The sequence below is a fragment of the Manis pentadactyla genome, chromosome 13 (assembly GCF_030020395.1).
Source record: "Manis pentadactyla isolate mManPen7 chromosome 13, mManPen7.hap1, whole genome shotgun sequence".
In the NCBI taxonomy this organism is placed as follows: Eukaryota; Metazoa; Chordata; class Mammalia; order Pholidota; family Manidae; genus Manis; species Manis pentadactyla.
The window spans coordinates 107985245-108004174 of record NC_080031.1 but is presented as its reverse complement, the minus strand read 5'-3'; the positions used below and the strand labels follow the sequence as shown (position 1 = coordinate 108004174).

Genomic DNA, 18930 nt, shown 5'->3' with positions numbered 1-18930 from the left:
GGAGGGGTGACTGGCCTCCTGGAAAGTCCACAGAAGCAGGCACAGAACCCAGCTCCTCCTGGGCTCTTCATCCCTCCCTGTCCGTGGTTCTTCTGGTGTACGTCTCTCTGGCAGACCGTGCTGGGGCCATACTGGGGTCTCCCTCCTACCCTGCTGCTACCCTGCTTTATAATCTGGGGCAAACCCCTAACTTCTCTTGCACCATTCCCCTCATTAGCCACTGAAGAGACTGGTCAAAATGATTTATAAAATTCCCTCCAAGGAAAAGTGGATTCTGGCTCTGTGTCCTTTCCTGTGCTTCTTTTTCTCCCTCCACTAACTTCTCTCCACCCACTCTTTTTTTAAACCAAACTGTGTTGTATGCTATCAGATTCATCGGTCTCTTTTAAAAGTAGGTAACGGCACGATTCCCCGCTCCTGAGCAGCATGAACCAAGTCACAGTCTCATTCCTAATGTGGTGGCTGCACACGTTTTCTTCCTCCCCTCAGGGTCACTTGACCTTGTAGATAAAAATGTGCTCACATCCTAATTGAGTGGTCTTTATATTAGTCTTTAAAAAATAGAAGCCAGGCTACTCTGGGGTGTAATTAAAAGTGACAAAACTTGGAGACAGTGTAACAACTGTGAATAATTGGCTCACAGTGTAATAAAAACAGTGGAGCCTCTGGCCCAATGGGGAAACATCAAAGAGGGAATCACCCTGCTCAGCAAGAGGCCCGGAACACACCCGGGTGCCGGGTGCTGCAGTGTCGCCTGTCGGCTCCCCACGGCTTCATTAGAGTCCAAAGTACCCTGAGTGTGTTCACAGGTACTGGCTAAATGCTGAGGAGACCCACGTGGATGCAGGCATTTCACAGGAGGAAAGCCATCTTCCTGAAAGGTTTGGGTGGGTTCTGCCTGTCAGAGGATCTGGTAGCTCATGACAGGCCCTTGGGGTTGACTTTGGAGTGGAATCAGGGCCCAGCACAGATCCTGTTCCCTGTGGTGAGGCCAGAGACACGGGATCTGTGCATGGGTAGGCGTGGGGAGCCCAGGGCGCAGAGGCCACAGTGTGGACACTGGAGTCAGGAGGGCAGGGCCTGCATCCTAGCCCTGCTGCTACCTGGCCATGAGGCCTGGGGCAAGAGTTTGACACCTGGCTCACATCTACAGTGGGAGTACCTCAGGCCACTTGTGAGTATTAAGTTACTTAAGTAATATAAAAGTGCTTACTTAGTACTCTGCTTGACATGTAACCTGGGCTTAATAAACATAAGTAATAACTAACATTAAAGGATCTCTGAAGCCATGTGTCCCCACCTCCAACTCAATGTAGGGATTCTTTCTAAATTACCTTGCTCCTTGCCACTAAGCTTTGACTGAACATTGTCAAATCCATTTTGGAACAGTTCAGCCTGGGCAAATGTTTTCTGCTTTTCCCTCCCTGCTGACTGTGAAGAAAACACCCCTTGGCTGCAGCCCATCCCACCACCTTAAGCAACCTCTTCTTCCTCCCACAATCTCTGAGCTCTCTCTGTTTGCATGTTTCCCTGGGCTGCAGAGGTGGGTGGCTGACATGTTTTTGATATATCCTGCAGAGGAATGTGTGAATTGGGTGTTTCCTGTTGTGAAAGGCTATGATCTATGTTATCCTGGGGCGCCGTATTTTGGGCACATCAGCTGTTTCCAGGAGGACGTGTTATTGTGTTTGTTGTGTGTGCATGCTCAGAGCATGTGAGTGTTTTGTTTTCTGAAAACTCTGATGGGGGACTGGGAGAGCTGCTTTTGGTAACCCCTAAGGGTTGTCATATTGTGCCATGACATCTGTGTCGCTCATGCGAATTCCTGGAACCAGAATTTCAGAGCAGAAAGAGCCTGGGGGGTCATCTACACACACTTGACTGTGAGCACCCCGAGGTCAAGGACCGTGTGTACCCTCTTAGACACTGCGCCCTCAGGGCCAGGTACAGAGTGCTCAGTAACTACTTGATGAACAACTAAAAGAATGAATAAAACAAGTCCAGTGGTTTAACTTAACAAATGAGAGAGGTGAAGCCCAGAAGGGACAAGGGGTTCCCCGAAGTTCACATGACAGTTTATGCTCGCGTGGGTGCGCCAGGGCGTGTGTTCTAGGATAACAGGACAAAGGGGCAGACCTGGAGGTGGGCAGGCTGGCACAGAGCCCCAGGGTTAAGGAGAGGCGGGAGAGAGCTCCTGAAAGCCTAAATGACCATCAGTCTGGAGTTATGCTGAGGTTTAGCATTAGAATAGGTGGGCTGGGCATCCATCTTCCAAGATGGGGAAGCGTTGAAGGGGGTTTGGAATGAAGCCATTGAAGAAGTTGAAGGGGTAAATGCATAAGGAAAGATCTGGAGAATAATAGTATTTAGAGAGTGATTATCCGGTCAGGAACTGTGCTCAGCAATTTACGTATGTCATTTTCATCACTCAGGAGGAGTTATTATCATTATCTTTACTTTATAGATGAGGACACTGAGGCCAATCCAGTCACTCGTCCAAGGTCACAGTTAGTAAATGACAGAGGTGGGATCTGGATCCACAGTCTGAGTCTAGCACAGCTGTGTTCTCATCACCAAGCTCTACTGCTGGCCACGCACACGTGCCACCAACAGTGGTTCCCTCTGGGGAGGCCTAGACTTGGGAGAGGCCACAAAGAGTATCTAATTCTCCCCCCAACAGTAATCGCCCATCCATTATCCATGTGATTTAAAATATGTGTGTGTGTGCGTGTATTTCACAAAGATTTAAGAATCATGATTGGTGGGTACTGGAGCACAACCAATAAACTGGGAACAGTAATTCAGCCTCTGGGGCAGCTGATGAAGAAGCCGTGACTGCCACCCGCAGGCCAGCAGGTGTCAGCCTTGAGCAGCTCCCCTGCGTGGGCAGGTAGAGCCTGACAGGTGTGTGTCGGGCCTGTGGGAGAGGCAGGCACTGCGGGTGCCGGCAGTTACAGCCCAGCGGATGTGGGAGACTGGGCTTGCTGGGTCCCCGCGCAGATGGCCCCAGCCTGGCTGCAGCTTCCCATGTCGGCAGGTCAGCAACACAGTCTGTCACTCCAAGGCGATGTAAACGCTCAGCTGCAGCAGGAACTCCCCTGCACCTCGCTGCCAGTCTGGTCAGCGTGTTCCACTGTCACAGTGTAGCTGGTAACACAGCTCACGTGGCCTTCTTCAGAAACAGGGTGTCAAGACATGTGTCAGAACGGCACGCGTTTGGCCAGACCGTCTGCTCCTGCCTGACAGCCAGCTGCCATGCTGCAGCCACGGCAGGAAGGGTCTGGGTTAGACCTAGATGGGCCTCTGCTATGCTGGGCATCGTGAGCAGGGGGGCCCGGCTCGCAGCCCCCAAAAGGGGCGATGTCCCCTTCACCTGCCAGTGTGGTCACTGAGGAACTGGGCCCTGCATTCTGTTATTCATTTTTGCAAAAGCTCAGAAAGCTGGTCCAGATATAATGTCACACAATTATGACAGAGAATTACTTCATTTATTTCTGTATTAATCTTACGATTATAAAAGAAAAAATACTGTATACTTCGGATTGAATTCAACAAAAGACTTAAAGGGTTTTTTTAAAAAGTCATTTCTTTCTTTTAGCTCAACTTTCCTATTTCAAAATAAGCAGAAACTAAGTTTCAGCTGGTCTGCCCCCCATCCTCTCCCCACCCCTGCTGTTCACATGGGCTCAGCCCAGAGGGCCGCACAGGACACTTTCTAAGGACTCAAATAGATCTGTGTGCTCACTTCTTTCTCTGAGATTCTCCTCCCCATCTCTGGGCCAGGGAATCATTTTTGTTAGCTGGGGGTAAAGGAGCCCTTTCTGTCCACTCTAATTGTACTTTCTCTAGAATACTTAGCTTTTGTAATAAGCCCTTCCTGTTCTAAGGGCACAGACTTTTGATCAAAAACCAGGAAGAGGCCCCTCTTGTCTCTGACTTCTGCTGCCCATCCAGGCCCTGGGGCCCTGCTCACTGAATAGAAGGCCGGTGCCATTGGGGTGGATGAAGGAAATACCAGTTAATATTTCAAAAATACCATCTTGTAATACTTGGTCATGGGGTTTTAAGAAAATGATATACAGAATTGTATAGGAAAGGCTGGGGAATAGACAAGATCTGATGGAGAAGGGGAAAAGTCCCCAGGAATTGGCCAGCCTTGGCATTTCCCACTTGGGAGCAGCTCCTGTTGGTCAACATCAACTCCCTTGTCGCCTCTGACTCTGTCCCTCACCACCTTTACAAAATCCCCAGTCAGTGACACTGAGGAGCTATAAAAACAGCTGACAACAGCAAACATTAATCAGGCAATTCCTATGTGCCAGCACCTATGCTAAGTGCTTCATAACTTTCACTTTATTTAATTCTTACAACTCCACAAGGCAGACACCAGATGATCCCCATTGTACACATGGGCAATCTGAGGCACAGAGAGGTTAACTTCTTTGCCCGAGACCCCACCACGTTTAAACATCAGAGTTAGGGTTCAGACAGGTAGCAGTAGGCCTGGGAGAGGCTCAATTTTCTCTCCTGGGGGCATCCCAGCAAGGCTTCCTCCTGCCCAGTGCACCCTGAGGGCAACAAGAGGACCTGCCCCAAGATCCCCAACAGGGAGAACGGGGCTGCCTTGCACTGGGGCCCGGTAGCACCCTTCCCAGCATCTCTACAGCTTATCTGAAAAACACTATTTGGGTTCTGTCTGGGGCCCTGGAAACCATATTGGAAATAGAGAAACTTCAGGAAACCAGCAATTGTTTTGTGCTCTGAGTGACTCAGTCCCTTGGTGTCTGAGCCAGAGGTTTTAATACTTATACAATGTTTGCTTCCTGAGACTCTGGCAGACCTTCAGGCTCTGATATACTGTTGGAACATCAAGGAACATCAGCTGTCACCTGGGCTCCCCTTGACTTACATGCTCTCAGTATAGAGCGGAGGGCACAGAGAAAACATCTCGTCTAGACGTTTCCAGTTTTTTTTAAGGTAAGAACCCTTTCTTATAATGACAAAGCGGTTTCTAGGTTATACAGATTCGGTGGCAAACCATGCTTGGAATGCAAACATGCGATGACCTGATGGTCATTCAGGGAAATGCCCCAGGCCGGGGGCTGCTTACACCGGATATGGCTCCCAGACATGCTTTACTAGGGAGGCCCTGCGTTTGTTTATAAATCCTTCCAGACCACTATGGTTCCTACCTCTTCCTTTTGCCTCACGCCTGGTGCTTGAAGGCATGGGGGTTGTGATGTCTGCCTGGGGCCCTCAGAGTCCCTGCTGAGGTGGGGTAGGGCCTGGCACGCCCACTACTTGTGGTCCCCTCTCTCCCCAAGGTAGTCCCAGGGCACCTTCTGCCCCACCTCATCCACATTCCCACCTTTACAGGCACAGCCCTAAGGCTCAGAGAGGGGAGGAACTCCCGCAGGCATCCCACACCAGGACTAGCAGGACCACGCCTCCAGGTCAGGTCAGGGGCAGTGGCCTGAGGGCCTACACGAGGTGCTGGTGACGCCAGCAGGGAGTTCCCGGGGCCAACCCAGGCAGCCTCAGTGCGCAGGGGGCAGACGTCTACCAGATGTGACTCTTTGGTCCCTGAAGTGCTTGTCCCATTGCTCCAAGTTCTGTAGGGCTCGCCTTCAGGGCCTCCATTGTTACCCACTCCCTGGGGGCTCCTACAGCAGGTCACACTACAGCAGGTGCTCCCCTCCCGCAGGCCGGCGACCCGGTCCTCCCTGTCCTCGCTCCCCCGCACCTTTCTGTGGTGCCTCTAGCAGGGCAGCCCTCACTTCCAGTCACTGTGTCCTCAGGTACAGAGGAAAAGGCCTGCGTGCTGCGACCCTTCCGTCTCCCTTCAGAGCCAATCTTCTCTGCCTGTTAGACACGGTCGCAGTACGGTGCCTTCCGGGGCCAGGCAGGTAACGTCAGTGAGAAATTGACGCGAGCCAGGCAAAGAAAAATACCATATGATTACACTTATTTGTGGAACACAAAAGCAAAGCAAAACAGAAGGAACAAAACAGCATTAGATCTGCACTGATGGACAGTGACTGCAATGGGGTGTGGGTGGGGACTTGATAGTATGGGTGAATGTAGTGACCAATGTTTCACATTGTTTTTCATGTGAAACATTCATAAGAGTGTATATCAATAATACCTTAATAAAAAAAAACAGCATTAGACTCATAGACACTGAGAAGTGACTAGTGGTTACCAAGTGGGAGGGGGAGGGGTACTGTTAAACCACTGTGATGTACATTTGATTAAAAAACAAAAAAAATTGACTGGAGGGGCGGAACCTGGAGAAACTGGCCCACCTATAGGGTATGAAGCTACCGGCATCAGTGGGTTATTCTCCTGCAAAAATAGGGGAAGAGGTCTATCTGTGGGGGATGGATTCTGCCTTTGGGCCCCCAGAGAGATTGATAACCGCAAGGTCACTTCCAATCACCATCTGAGGGAAGTCACATGCCCACCACATGCCTGCAGGATCTGGAAGAACAGAATACTCCTAAAACGAGGTCTTATAGGGCTCCAAGCTGGGTAAAGGAGCACCACACAAGCCTGTCACTCTCAAGGTCTCAGTGACATTACTCAGGGTCAGGTGGAGGTTTTCAAACTTTTTTTGACCTTGGCCCACTGGAAAAAATTGATTTGCAAAATGACCCAGTTCACAAATATGTGAAACAAAAGATCCATAAACAAAACTTATTCTTACACATGGTATGTACTGACTTTTTTCTATCCCATTCCATTTTAACACTTTATGTCATTTCATTAAAAAATGTTTGCAACCCAATAATATGTGTAAGATCAGAAGTGAAAAGAATAATGAAGATTATTCCAGGTTTGCACCATCCAATATAAAATTACATAAAATTAGAAATATAGTTTCTCAGTCACGCTAGCCACATTTCAAGTACTCAACAGTCACATGTGGCTCTAGTGGCAACTGTATTACATAGCACAGAAATAGAGCATGTCTATCATTGTAGAAAGTTTGATTCAACATCCTCATCTACAAGCCTCACAGGTTTGCCAGTGAAGAAATCAAAGCCCAAGGTCCTTCCAGGGGATGTATTTGAAATTGTGGATGTGTGGGTTGGGCACAAATGTATGTAGCCTCAGAGATGTCTGCCAATGGTCACAAGGGGAATTAGGATGAAAAGTGGGCCCTTGTATATTTATCCTCACCACAGAACTCATAACTCAAAGTCCACATCCTGCATTCCACATGCAAAGAAGTGGATCAGAACCATAATCTCCACCAAAAAAAGGAAGCAGATTTTCATTGCTCCGTAGGTACTTATACGGTGGTTTTTGTGAGCTGGAGAGAGAATGGAGCCCGTCAGATCTGGGTTTGAATCCAGGCTCTCCCTCTCACAGTCTGTATGAGACTGAGCAAGGTACTGCTCCACTGAGCCTTAGTTTCTCCATCTGTAAAATGGAGATAATTGTATTTACCTTTCAGGATTTTCAAAAGGAGAGAAGTAATATACATAAAGCCCCTAGTACACTGTCTGGTATCTGGTAAGTACTAACCCAAAGCTCGATATAATGATAACGCTAATGACAACAGCAATAGCAAAAGGAAGATAAATAGTACAGAGAGGTAAAGATAAACACATCTCTTACTCCAAAGGAAATTCCAGGATGGTATACGGAAGATTGGTTTTTTTATTGTACTTCTAATGGTAAATCCAGTACCTGGTCCTAGCAGGCACTCAATTCATATTTCCCAAATGAATGAAAGATGCAAATATACCCCTAAATGCCACAGTCTAAGGTAGAGTCTGGTAAAGGAATCAGAGAAGTGCAGACATGGAGTGCTAAGATTGTTATGAGTTATTTCTGATCGTGAAGGGGAGGAGAGGGAGAGAAAAAGAATTGGGGAGAGCACCACGGAGAGATGGCATTTTTGTGTTTTTTAGTAGGTCGTTAATACATGGTATCAATATGAAGAAGTATGTGGAATGAAGAAGTCAAGACATAATAAGTAACCAAGAAGAAGAAAGAAACTAAAAGAAATAGTAGGGAGGATAAAGAATACACTTCTTTTTGAGAAAAAAGTTTTTATAAAAGCAAAGATCCTTCCCAAAAAACCAATGAACAGAAGTTGCTTTTTTTTATATTGTGGAAACAAAGCTTCATTCAAAGTTCCAAACTGAACGTGTAGAGTAGGGGAAAATGTTCGCTGCCTGTGTGTATCAGCAAGCAGTTGTCAGTGGCTGCTTGGCCCATGCAAAAAGCCCTGCAAACAGCTTTTTGCATCCGTAAGTGTGGTGGACAGCTGCTGTTGTGCCTGCTCAGCATCTGCTCTCTGCCGCTTCTGGCAACAGACCCTCTCTCTGCCCTGGGGGAAGCTACTCCGTGGGACTGGGTGGGCTGACCCTGTTCCAGCACAGGACTGTCAAGCAGTCCAGGCCTGGCCAGGCAGAAAACACCAGTGCTCTTCCCACGTGGTTGGCAGGCCTGCGACCTAGTCCTCTCTGGGGTTTTTCTGCAGGTGCTCTTGGAGAAGCCATCTGTGCTAGGCCAGGAGGAGGTAGTCTGGGGCATCTGGTGCCATCTTGCCCCCGACACCGAGAGAGAATGAACAGGTCCCTGCATGCACTTCTTGGATCTGTGGATCCAGATGGGCCTGCAGTCACTGCACTTCTGAGCTTTCCAAACACACAAACCAATACAGTACAGTCCCTTTCTAGAAAAATATGAATTAGTTTGAGTTGGGCTTTTGCCATTTGCAATGAGCTACTTTATGTCCTAATTAATCACAGGTTACCATCTAAGTCATAATCTGCCATTAGTTTAAGTTAGGCAAGTAGTCCAGGACCACTGGACCCACAGCCTCTAGCTGAGGACATAATGATGGGTGAGGAAGACGTGGCCCCTGCCCTCATGTGACTCACCCAGCAGGGAAGACGGTGGGCGGAGCGTTCTGAGAGAGGAAGAGGAGGGAGGGGTGCAGCAGACACTACTGCTGCTTTTCCCACGGCCTTTCATCCTTCATGTGCCAACAGAACCCCTCTCTCCTAGGGGAGCCCGCGTTCGTCCTCCCTGTGCAGCCATGTCTTTCAGGAAAGCTGTGGCTTTTCCCGGACTTGAGGAGGTAATCTTGGCTGGTGAAACTGATTCTCATCTTCTCATTCCTTTGCCAACTGATCGACTTAGGCAAAGGCATTGCTGGCCAAGGAGACACAGGGGAGGTTGGATTGGGGGTGGGCAGTTTTCTTCAGCCTCTGGAGGTGGCGTCCGCCTGGGATGCCGGGACTGCAGCCCTGCAGTTCACCATGACTCTATGGGAATCCACCTGACCTGGAATGGCTCTGAGTGCTTAAGGATGATGCTGAGCCTCCAAATTAACCTGCCTTGCATCTGTTCCTCTTTAGACTTTCTATTTTGTAACATAGACATGTCTAGATGATCTAAGCCACTTTCAGTTGGGGGTGTCACTTGTAGCTGCAGACACTCAATGGAACGAAGGGTGCTATGCTATGGGAGAATCCAGGCAGTCAGGGAAACTTACTTCCCGGGGTCACTCTGGAGAAGGACAAGGTCAGCCAAGCAGGGGCGGGGGTGGGGGGGTGTTGAAGTGGTGGTGTAGCAGGACGCAGAGGTGGAAATGAGACCGGAACAAATTTCTTCATGGTGGTACTTTTTGCTGCATGAGTGTTTCTCAAAGTGATCAGCTAACCATCTACTTCAGAATCACTGGGGGCTTGGGGCAAGGTGGACTGTCAAATTCATATGCCTGGGCCCTGCCCCAGACCTACTGATCAGAGTTCAAATTTTAAATAAGTCCCTCAGGAGAGTCTTTTGTTCACTAAAGACTGAGGACCCTTGGGTCAGTGACTAGAAGACTCACACAATTTTTGGCACCAAGATGAGAATTTTAGGAATCTTAACATCTGATATGAAAGTGCATTAAAAGTGCATCATTGATAAAGTACCAATATTCTTCTGAGAATTACAAAGTGCATTTTCTCCAATGTGTTTTCCAACCTTCACAAAAGTTCTAAGTCTACTGACAGCAAAAGAATATCCTAATGCAGGTAGCTTAAACACACAATTTAATTAGCCCTGGGAGATGGTTTTTCATTTCAGAAGTTTTCTTTCTTTTAGGAAGAGCCATTTCTGGTCCATTATTAGAGCCACCCCCCACCAGGCAGAGATGAGCAACACAGGTGACTGTGCAGGTGGAGGGATGACCGACAGTGTTTTCTCTCTCTGGTGTATTCTGGGGAATGCACCTTGATGTCTCAGAGGCAACTTGTGGTGGTGTCACACGTCAACCTGAAATTCTTCAGTGGTCCTTGCACACCTACTCGCATGGTCTCTCTGTTACCAGGCCAAGCAGACAGATCCCTTACCCAGCTCTCCAGCTCAGCCTCTCTCTCCATCGCCACCAGCCCTGTATAGCATCTCTCACCTGGACTACCACAGTGGCCTTCCTACTGTGCATCTCTTCTGGATTAATCTCTTCTGGATCAGCAGTTCTCAGCTAGGGGGAGCGATTCCCTGATTCCACCAACCTGGGGTCACTTGACAAGGCCTGTAGATGTTTTTGGTTGTCACAGCCGAGGGAAGGGGGTGGTGGTGTGGTGGTGTGTGTGTGTGTGTGTGTGTGTGTGTGTGTGTGTGATCTAGTAGGTAGAGGACAGGGATCCTGTTAAACACATTACAATCTACAAAACAGTGCCTCCCCACTCCTGACAAAGAATCACCTGCTCCAGGGTGTCCGTACCAAGGCTGAGAAATCCTGCTTTAGATGGATCCCCTGCAGGCCACAGATATTAGGCCAAAGGCCCTTCGCTGCCTTCCCTCAACTGTATAAACCCTACTGTCATTGGGTCTCACAGTGCTGGGTACTCTCCTCAAGTGCATTTTCCAGCAAGTACTGGTATAATTAGTTGCAATATTTCACCTAATCTCTGTTTCCTCCAATAGATTCTAAGCAGGGATGGTACCTATAGAGCTCACTTCTCTAGTCTTAATGTCAAGCACGACATCCGGCTCTTAGCAGGTTTACAAAAACATTTAATGAACCTACTTTATGCAAATAACACATGCAATCATGAAACATAATTGTCAGCATAGCCTCCTGTGTACAAGACAATTACATTCTCATAGCGACGATCTGAAAAATCCATACCGCAAGATAAGAAGTTTTGCACCCTAAGAAAAGCATGATGGCAGAGTTCTGAGACTTTCTGATCTCAGGAGTTCTCTACACACTTAGAATTTATTATGAACCTCAAAGAGCTTTTGTTTAGGACAGTTACATCTACTGATATTTATCATATTAGAGATCATACCTGAGAATTTTTAAAAAGCAAAAAAACAGAAGCACACACTCCCTTGGATGTCAGAGTGACGACTTCATCGTACCTCACTTCTGGAGAACCCCAGCCTATCATTCTTTCATGAGGGGAACAAGGCAAGAAACTTCTTAGGATTGTTATGAAAATAGTGTTGATGCTGTGGACTGCTTAAGGGGTCTCAGAGTCGTGGGTATCCCTGGAGCAACTTTGAAAACTCTTGTGCTATGTGAATTCTGATGTTATAGAGATAACTTGCAGTGGAATCAGAGCAAGCTACTTGGAAATGCCACTTGTGAGCTGGCCCTTGCGAGGAGGGTAGCACTGGGACACTCAGGAGGGACGCACCTCTTCTGCTGGCTCCCTGCATGGCTCTACAGCAAAAGTGTGCAAACTATGGCTCAAGAATCGATTCTGTTCCACTGCGGATCTTTGTAAATAAAATTTTACTGGAAAACAGCTCTGCCCATTCATTTATGTATTGTCTATGGCTACTTTTGCGCTAAAATAGCAGAGCTGTGAGGTTATAACAGAGCCCTGCACGACCTGCAAAGCTCAAGAGATTCACTATTTAGCCCTTTTCAAAAAAAGTTTGCCAACTCTTGTTCTTTACAATATTTATAAAAAGACAAATATTTCAGTCAAAAATAAACTTGAAGTTGAACAACTTCTTAAAAAATGCACCTCCCCACCCCTACACTGGACTGGGGGTTAATGAATGGGTAAGGAAGTTGGGAAAAAACATACCTCCATCAGGGGCTGGTAAAAAGGCCGTCAGTTTGCTAAGCCATACTGAGACCACCAGGAGGGTTGAGGCAAGCCACTTACCCGTTAGCAGACACTGCGGAGCATATGGACCTATACAGGGAAATGTTTTGTGACAGTCAGTGCTGCCCAAAGACGAAATTGGGCTCGACAGACAGGAGTCAGATCTTTGGGAATCAGACGGATAACTATGAAATTACGGAGCACAAACTTGGTGCTTAAGGAGGTAGGCAGGTCATGCACATGAGTGAGTGGGCTGGGGAAAGATGAGGTAGTGGCAGATGAAGCCAAACAGGTATGGCCTCTACCTGGTTTCAACTGATCACTGCCATGTGGCAGGGGAACATGGACTCAGTGAAACCAGAAATCTGGATTCCAAAGCAAAATTTCCTAGTTTTTATAGCTTGGTGCAAATAACAACAACAACAAAAAAAAAACCCCACAAACACTATATAAGTCAAATAAAACATTTATGGATCATTTTGTCACTCAGGCCCACCAGGATAAGTTGAACTTTAGTGCCTTTGTCAGCCTAGATATGCTTTGAATCTAAGAGAACAAAATCAACCCCTTATATTGAGGACTTTTTTATTTTCAGGGACATCTAATCTCATGCTTTTGTGTTCAACAGCCTGCCCAATCAAGACTCAGAACCCAGGGCTTCTTACGCTGAATCCTGTTCGTGCTATGGCTGCAGGATCCACTCCACCAGAACAAAAATCTGAACACAGGAGATACACTGGGTGAAATGAAATGCAAATGGGCAGTGGAGGCAGAAGACTTCCCCAGACTGGGCAAGCAGGGAGAGGGTTCCCGAGGGGCAGGGGTGCAGCGGTTGGGGTGAGAGCAGCATACACAGAGAAGGCAGTCCATCGGATCTCAGGAGGGGCCACTCAGCCCAGACCTTCTCTTGGCTTCAAAGGTCCAGAAGCCAATGGATTCCTGTTCAACCTAAGCTGGTTTGAATGGGGTTTTGGTCATCTGCCAATCTAAGAGTTCTGACAAATAGAAAGTCTTAAGGAGGGGGTTAAAATTTTTAACACTGTAGTGCAAAAGCAGCCACAGACAATATGTAAATGAATGGGCTTCGCTGTGTTCCAGTAAAACATTATTCACGAAGACAAGTAGAGGGCCAGGACCAACCTTCCAGCCAGAGTTTGCCTATCCCTGCTACAGAACCATTTAGGGGGCTGGTGGAAGGAGTGTCACCTGCTCGGAGGCTGTTTGGCTGGGTTATTAGCCTACAGGATCCTGAAGATCCCCACCCACTAGGATATTCAAAGATGCTTTGGCCCGATTTTGTGTCAAGCATGCAGAGGTAGAATCTCCATCTCTAATTAAGCTATGTTTGGAATGGAAAGTATCCTCTTACAAAATGCCTCCAACCATAATTACCAGTTCTATAACTGAGCATATGTCGGTGGAAGCCTCAATTCATAGTAAGCCAGTTAAAATGCAAGGAAGGGACAGCTAGCAGATCTTTTGAGTTAAGAGTCCAGGCTGCTAATTACTTTTGTGAAAGAGATATATAAACATGCAGATGGCATTTGTAGTAAATATGATCATCTACATATAAATATCAAAATCCAACCCACTCCTCAAGTCTGATCTCATATGCAACATACTTCTAGAAATATTTCCAGATTCTCCCCTCATTCTCCATCAAATACGAGCTTTCTTTAAAACCTCAGGGCATGTATTTCTTATGACTAAGCTGTGGTTCTAAACTAGAGCACACACATTAGAATCCTGGGATGTCTCATCAGATTCTGGGCCCCACTCCCAGGGTTTTCTATTCAGTAGTTCTGGGGAAGGGCCTGAGAATGTGTATTTCAGAGAAGTCCCCAGGTGATGCTCATACTGCTGGTCTGGGACCAGGTGGTGAGGGCCACTGACTTAGAGCACAGTCTCCCTTATAACAATATTCCTTCTGTACTTGCGTCATTTCCTTAGCAGACTATAAACTGCTTGAGGAGGGGTCCTATGTATGTCCGTATGCCCTCGACTTTTCTCGTGGGCTCTCAACCAACATCTAGACACACCGATGGGCTGAGATGAGGAGTCAAGATTTTAGTCAGGATGAACCTGACAGCTGTTTCCTACAACAGGCCTTTCTTGAGCCCACAAGGAAGCAGATGTAACAGACATGTTCCCAAGAGGTAACCAGTAACTGGCGCTGGAGATGTCTGTGGCCAGACCACGCTGTAATAGAAATCACAACATGGTCAAGTTCAACATTCTGATGGGGACCAAAACCCAAATGAAATCCATCAAGTGTTTATGCAACTTCTCCTCTATATAATTTGGTTATTGGGTGTGGATGGGTGTGTGGGGTGGGAGGGGAGTGGACAATGACAACAATAGAAACACTAAGGTTATCTAGATACCCTTTATAGGGACTCCAAGAAAAAAAGTATGTTATGAATCAGAATGTGACTGTATTTGGAGACAGGGTCTTTAAATACTGGATTACATTAAAATGAGGTCTAATTTGATATTACAGGTGTCCTTATAAGAAGAGAAGATCAGGACACTGACATGCACAGAAACCAAGCCCATGTGAAGCACAGAAGATGGCCATCTACTAGCCCAAGAGCGAGGCTTCAGAAAAAATCAACCCTGCTGACACCTTGATCTCGACCTTTCAGCCTCCAGAAATATCATAAATTAATTGCTGTTGTTTAAGACATCCATGTATGGTATTTTGTTATGGTAGTCCTAGAAAACTAATATATACTCCAAATCATTATTTTAAATAATGCAAAGGGTATAAAAGCTTTCAGGGAAACAAGATGATGTGATGCCCCTAGAGGGAAGACGCCCTGCACACCTGCTCTAGGCTCAGCCCTATCATCTCCTGCCTGGAGGCTTCCGACCAGTCCTAATTGGACTCCTTTTCCCATTCATTCTCCACACGGTAGACAGGGTGAGGCATTCAAAGTGCAAATCTGATGAAGCTGGACTCCCACCACCTCCAGCAGCATTTAGCACCATTCCACGGCTTTACTTTGCTCTTGGGACACAGTCAGACTCCTTGCAGAGGTCTATCGGTTCTGCACAGCCTGGCCCCTTACTGGCCCCCACCTCCTCTCGGACCTTCCTCCCCTCTGGCAGTAGATGGCAGCCACCCTGGCTTGCTCTCCTTTCCCTCAAATGCATCCTGATCCCTCTCAGTACCGGGAGGTTCCCACGCCAAGACAGACATGCCCAAGGAGCTTCCATTCACATGGGTTTCCCATCCTGGACAATGGCTCCTGAGGCAGAAGGCCTTGGGCAGGGAGAGGTCCTGCTCACTGCCTCTGCCAGGTTAGCCACCAGCAGAAACTGTGCAAGGAGTAGATAGTGTCTGAGGAGCGAGAAGTGAGGAACACTGGGATGTTCTTCCCAAACTAGGCTCGGGAAAATCCTGGTGCCAGCACCATTCACATGGGAATTGTAAAAGGAGCAGAAGGGTGAAATTCTGGGCTTGTCGGCCAAAACGAGTCACCTGCTCTGATGGGCATGATCAAAGCATTCTTTCTTTTTAGTCTGTCTTGCTCACTGCCCTCCCAGACACAAAGAGAAGAGCAGAGCTTCTCTCCTATGGTTGCTGTCCTACATCTCTTTTATCACCATTTAATTAAAGAGACAGAGCTTTCTGAATAGTATACTGAAATGCACGGTTGGACGTATGACCTAATGATGGCATGAAATATTTGAAATTAGGACATCGTACATAAGGACACTAGACCCACAATGAACTGACTCTTTTTACCTTGCTCCATTTACCTATAAGCCAAATAAAGCTGCATTTGCCTTGTGCTCAATTTCTGTGCAGAAATGTATTCAATTTTAAGGATCAAGAAAAATATAGCCAGCAACCAAGTGTAGCAGGGAACAATTCAAATACGTGCTGGCTTCCCCTTCAAAGAACAGCCAAGGGAAGAAGGCATCTATTTAATAACTAGCAAAACTGAGGCAAAATTCAAGTCCTTCTCATTCACTGTCTCATTTGACTGTCACCAGACATGTGGGTCAGGTGAGGCGAGGGTCACTCTGCCTGCGTTAAGGGTGGGAAAGCTGAGGCTCAGGGAACTGAGGCAGTGAGTCCAGCTTCCCACACATCTCTTCTGACCCCTAGTCCAGCAAGCTGTCTTTTCTATGCCTATGCACCCACACATAGGCTGCTAGATTCCTTCTCCATCACTCTCCATCCTAAAATACTGTTTTTTTAAAATTTCCTGGCGCTATTGTCAGCAAAAAATGATTATTGCAAATATAGGTTCAAGAAATCCCAAGAGATTCATTAACATTTGATTCCTAAATGTCAGTTAAGTGTGGTGCTCAGACATGAAGGAGCAAATATCAATGAGACGCATAAGCATTTTCACTTTCTCAGCCTAAGCTAGATTAATGCTTCAAAAAAACAAAAAAACAAAAGTCCTACCAGAATACCTCTCTTCTAGCCAGAGAGGGATTCTGTCCCTAGACGACTCCAGGAACCCGGGTACAATAATTAACATGTGGGCCAGAGGCCCAAACTCATTGGCACAGGACAGATTCTCAGATGAGAAACAGAGAAGCCCCTACTCCTACTCACATAAAGGGCTTATTGACATTGTCTGGCGAAAGGAATATGGATGTCAAGGGACAGAGCAACCGGAGAGGAAGCAGAGTTTTGGCTGTGGAGGCTGTATGGTTATGGCAGGGAGGGGTAGATTTCTTCCCTATTTTAAAGCCCCTTACATTTTCACCAGAGCATTCCCTAAGTTCATACCCTCAAGTGGGCTTTGTCACTGGCTAAGTAGCATTTCCGTACAGCACCTATGTCACAGAAGCCAAAATAATCCAGGTCAGCAAACACATTCCAGTTGTAAAACAGAAGGCTTCAGAGAGCCCCCATGGGCAGATTACTCTGGGTGGCACCCGGGGCTCCGGGACTGGGGGCAGCTGCTCGTCTTGGAACTAACAAGGAGAAACACAGCCTCAGTGAGGGCAACTGCATTCAGATCCAGAAGACACCCCAGAAAGATAGTGGTTTGACTATTAGAGGGAGGGAGTGGGAGAGGATCAGGGCTAAAAGGCCCCAGGATGGGCTAGAGGTCTGAAAGGTGCCAAATAAGAAGACGGAGGTGGACGCAGGCACTCATCCCATTCATTCTTGGCCTCTGCACAGAGTGTGGGATGCAGAGGGCCCTGGAGCTGAAAAACAATTCCTGCACATTTAGTTAGCCTGTCTGTGCTTCAGACTCTTCTCAACCTGGAGGTACGTGCAGAACCCCTGTGTTACAGTCCAACAGAGGGGCCGGGCCGCAAAGCATAGCCATGACTAGAAAGTGCCCTTCCAAGGACAAGATGTCCTGACGTTTCCTTGAGTCCCTTGACACAAAAAGCTTTCCCGAGCGAGCATGCTACAGTGACACTAGCATTATCCTGGTGTCACTTTTCTGGCACCCACCAAGCCCCAGGGAAGACCTGGCTCAAAGCAGAGAGTCCTGAGTCAGCACAGGCAGGTTCTAAAGTCCACACGCTATAAAGTTCCTGTTTGTTGGGGCAGTTATTCACTTGGCAATATTTATTGGGTAATTTCTATGTGCTGAGGGCTGGGGATACACAGATGAATAAAACCAGCATGTTTCCCACCCTTTGGGAGTTCACAATTCCATTGGAAAGACACACAGGAAATAAATAAATAAATAAATAGATCATTATAAAGCGTGACAAGTGGAATGAAGGAAACGAATAAGGGGTGGGGACAGGCACTGAAGACAAACATTTCGGCTGAGATTGCGAGGGTGAGAGGAAGCTAGCCATGGAAGATGAGGAGAACAATGAGGTAGGTGTAGAAACAGCCTGTGCAAGGACCCTGGGGTTGAAGGCACATGGTGAGCTCAAGGTGGCCAGTGTAGCCGCAACGTCAGGGTCAGGGACAGACCTGCACCAAATGGGTTGGAGAGAAGGCTCTCGAAATGTTAAAGTTCTACCAAGTCCTTTTCCAGGCGTTATTATAGTTGAAACAGCTCTTTGAGGCGAGGAAGGCTGATAGGATGGGCCCCTTGAATTGATGAGGGCACTAGAGGGTGTCAGAGTTATTAGGAGAGCTGAGATTTGGAGTCAATTCTTCTATTTCCAAGCCTAGGAAGCAGTTAAATGGTTTCTCTTTTTCTTATATATACATGCACACACACACACACGTGTATTTCATATATACATAGGTGGTATAATTTATATAGTATAATTTACAAATAATAAAGTATACATATCTTAAATACAATGCATTTTGGCAAATACATAAACCCATGTAAACAACATCTCAACAATCAAGATAATGGTACATGCCCATCACGCCAGAAAATTCACGACCACCTGTTGCAATCAATCACTCCTTCCCCCAAGCAGAGGCAAACTCTGCTATGATTTCCATCCATACAGATTAATTTGCCTGTTCTTGAACTTTCTATAATGGAATCATACAGCATGTTCTCTTTGATGTCTGGCTTCTTTAGCTCGGCATTCTTTTGTGATTCATTCATGCTACGGCATGTGTCAATAGTTGGGGTTTTTTTTTGCTGAGTAGTATTCCACTGCATAAGTATAACTGGCTTAACAAATTACATTTGTTAAATGTATAAACAACCGGTTTATCCTTTTGTCCACAGATAAACATCTGGGTTGTTTCCAGTTTGGAGATACTGTGAACTAAGCTGCCAGGAGCATTCTCATACAAGCCTTTTTTTGTGTTTTCATCTCTCACGGGTACATATCTAGGAGTGGAGTTGCTGGATCATAGGTAGTTGTATGTTGAGTCTTTATGAACCTTACAGTTCTCCCAAGTTGTACCATTTTACATTCCCACCAACAAACCATGAGGAATTTTAGC

At 46.9% G+C, this 18930-nt stretch overlaps 1 protein-coding gene across 3 annotated transcripts in view; it reads right to left on the bottom strand.

The window, feature by feature from the left end:
- ABLIM3 (actin binding LIM protein family member 3) overlaps nucleotides 1–18930 on the bottom strand; it is a 104632-nt gene that overhangs the window by 71715 nt on the left and 13987 nt on the right. The gene's annotated exons all lie outside the window — the stretch shown is intronic.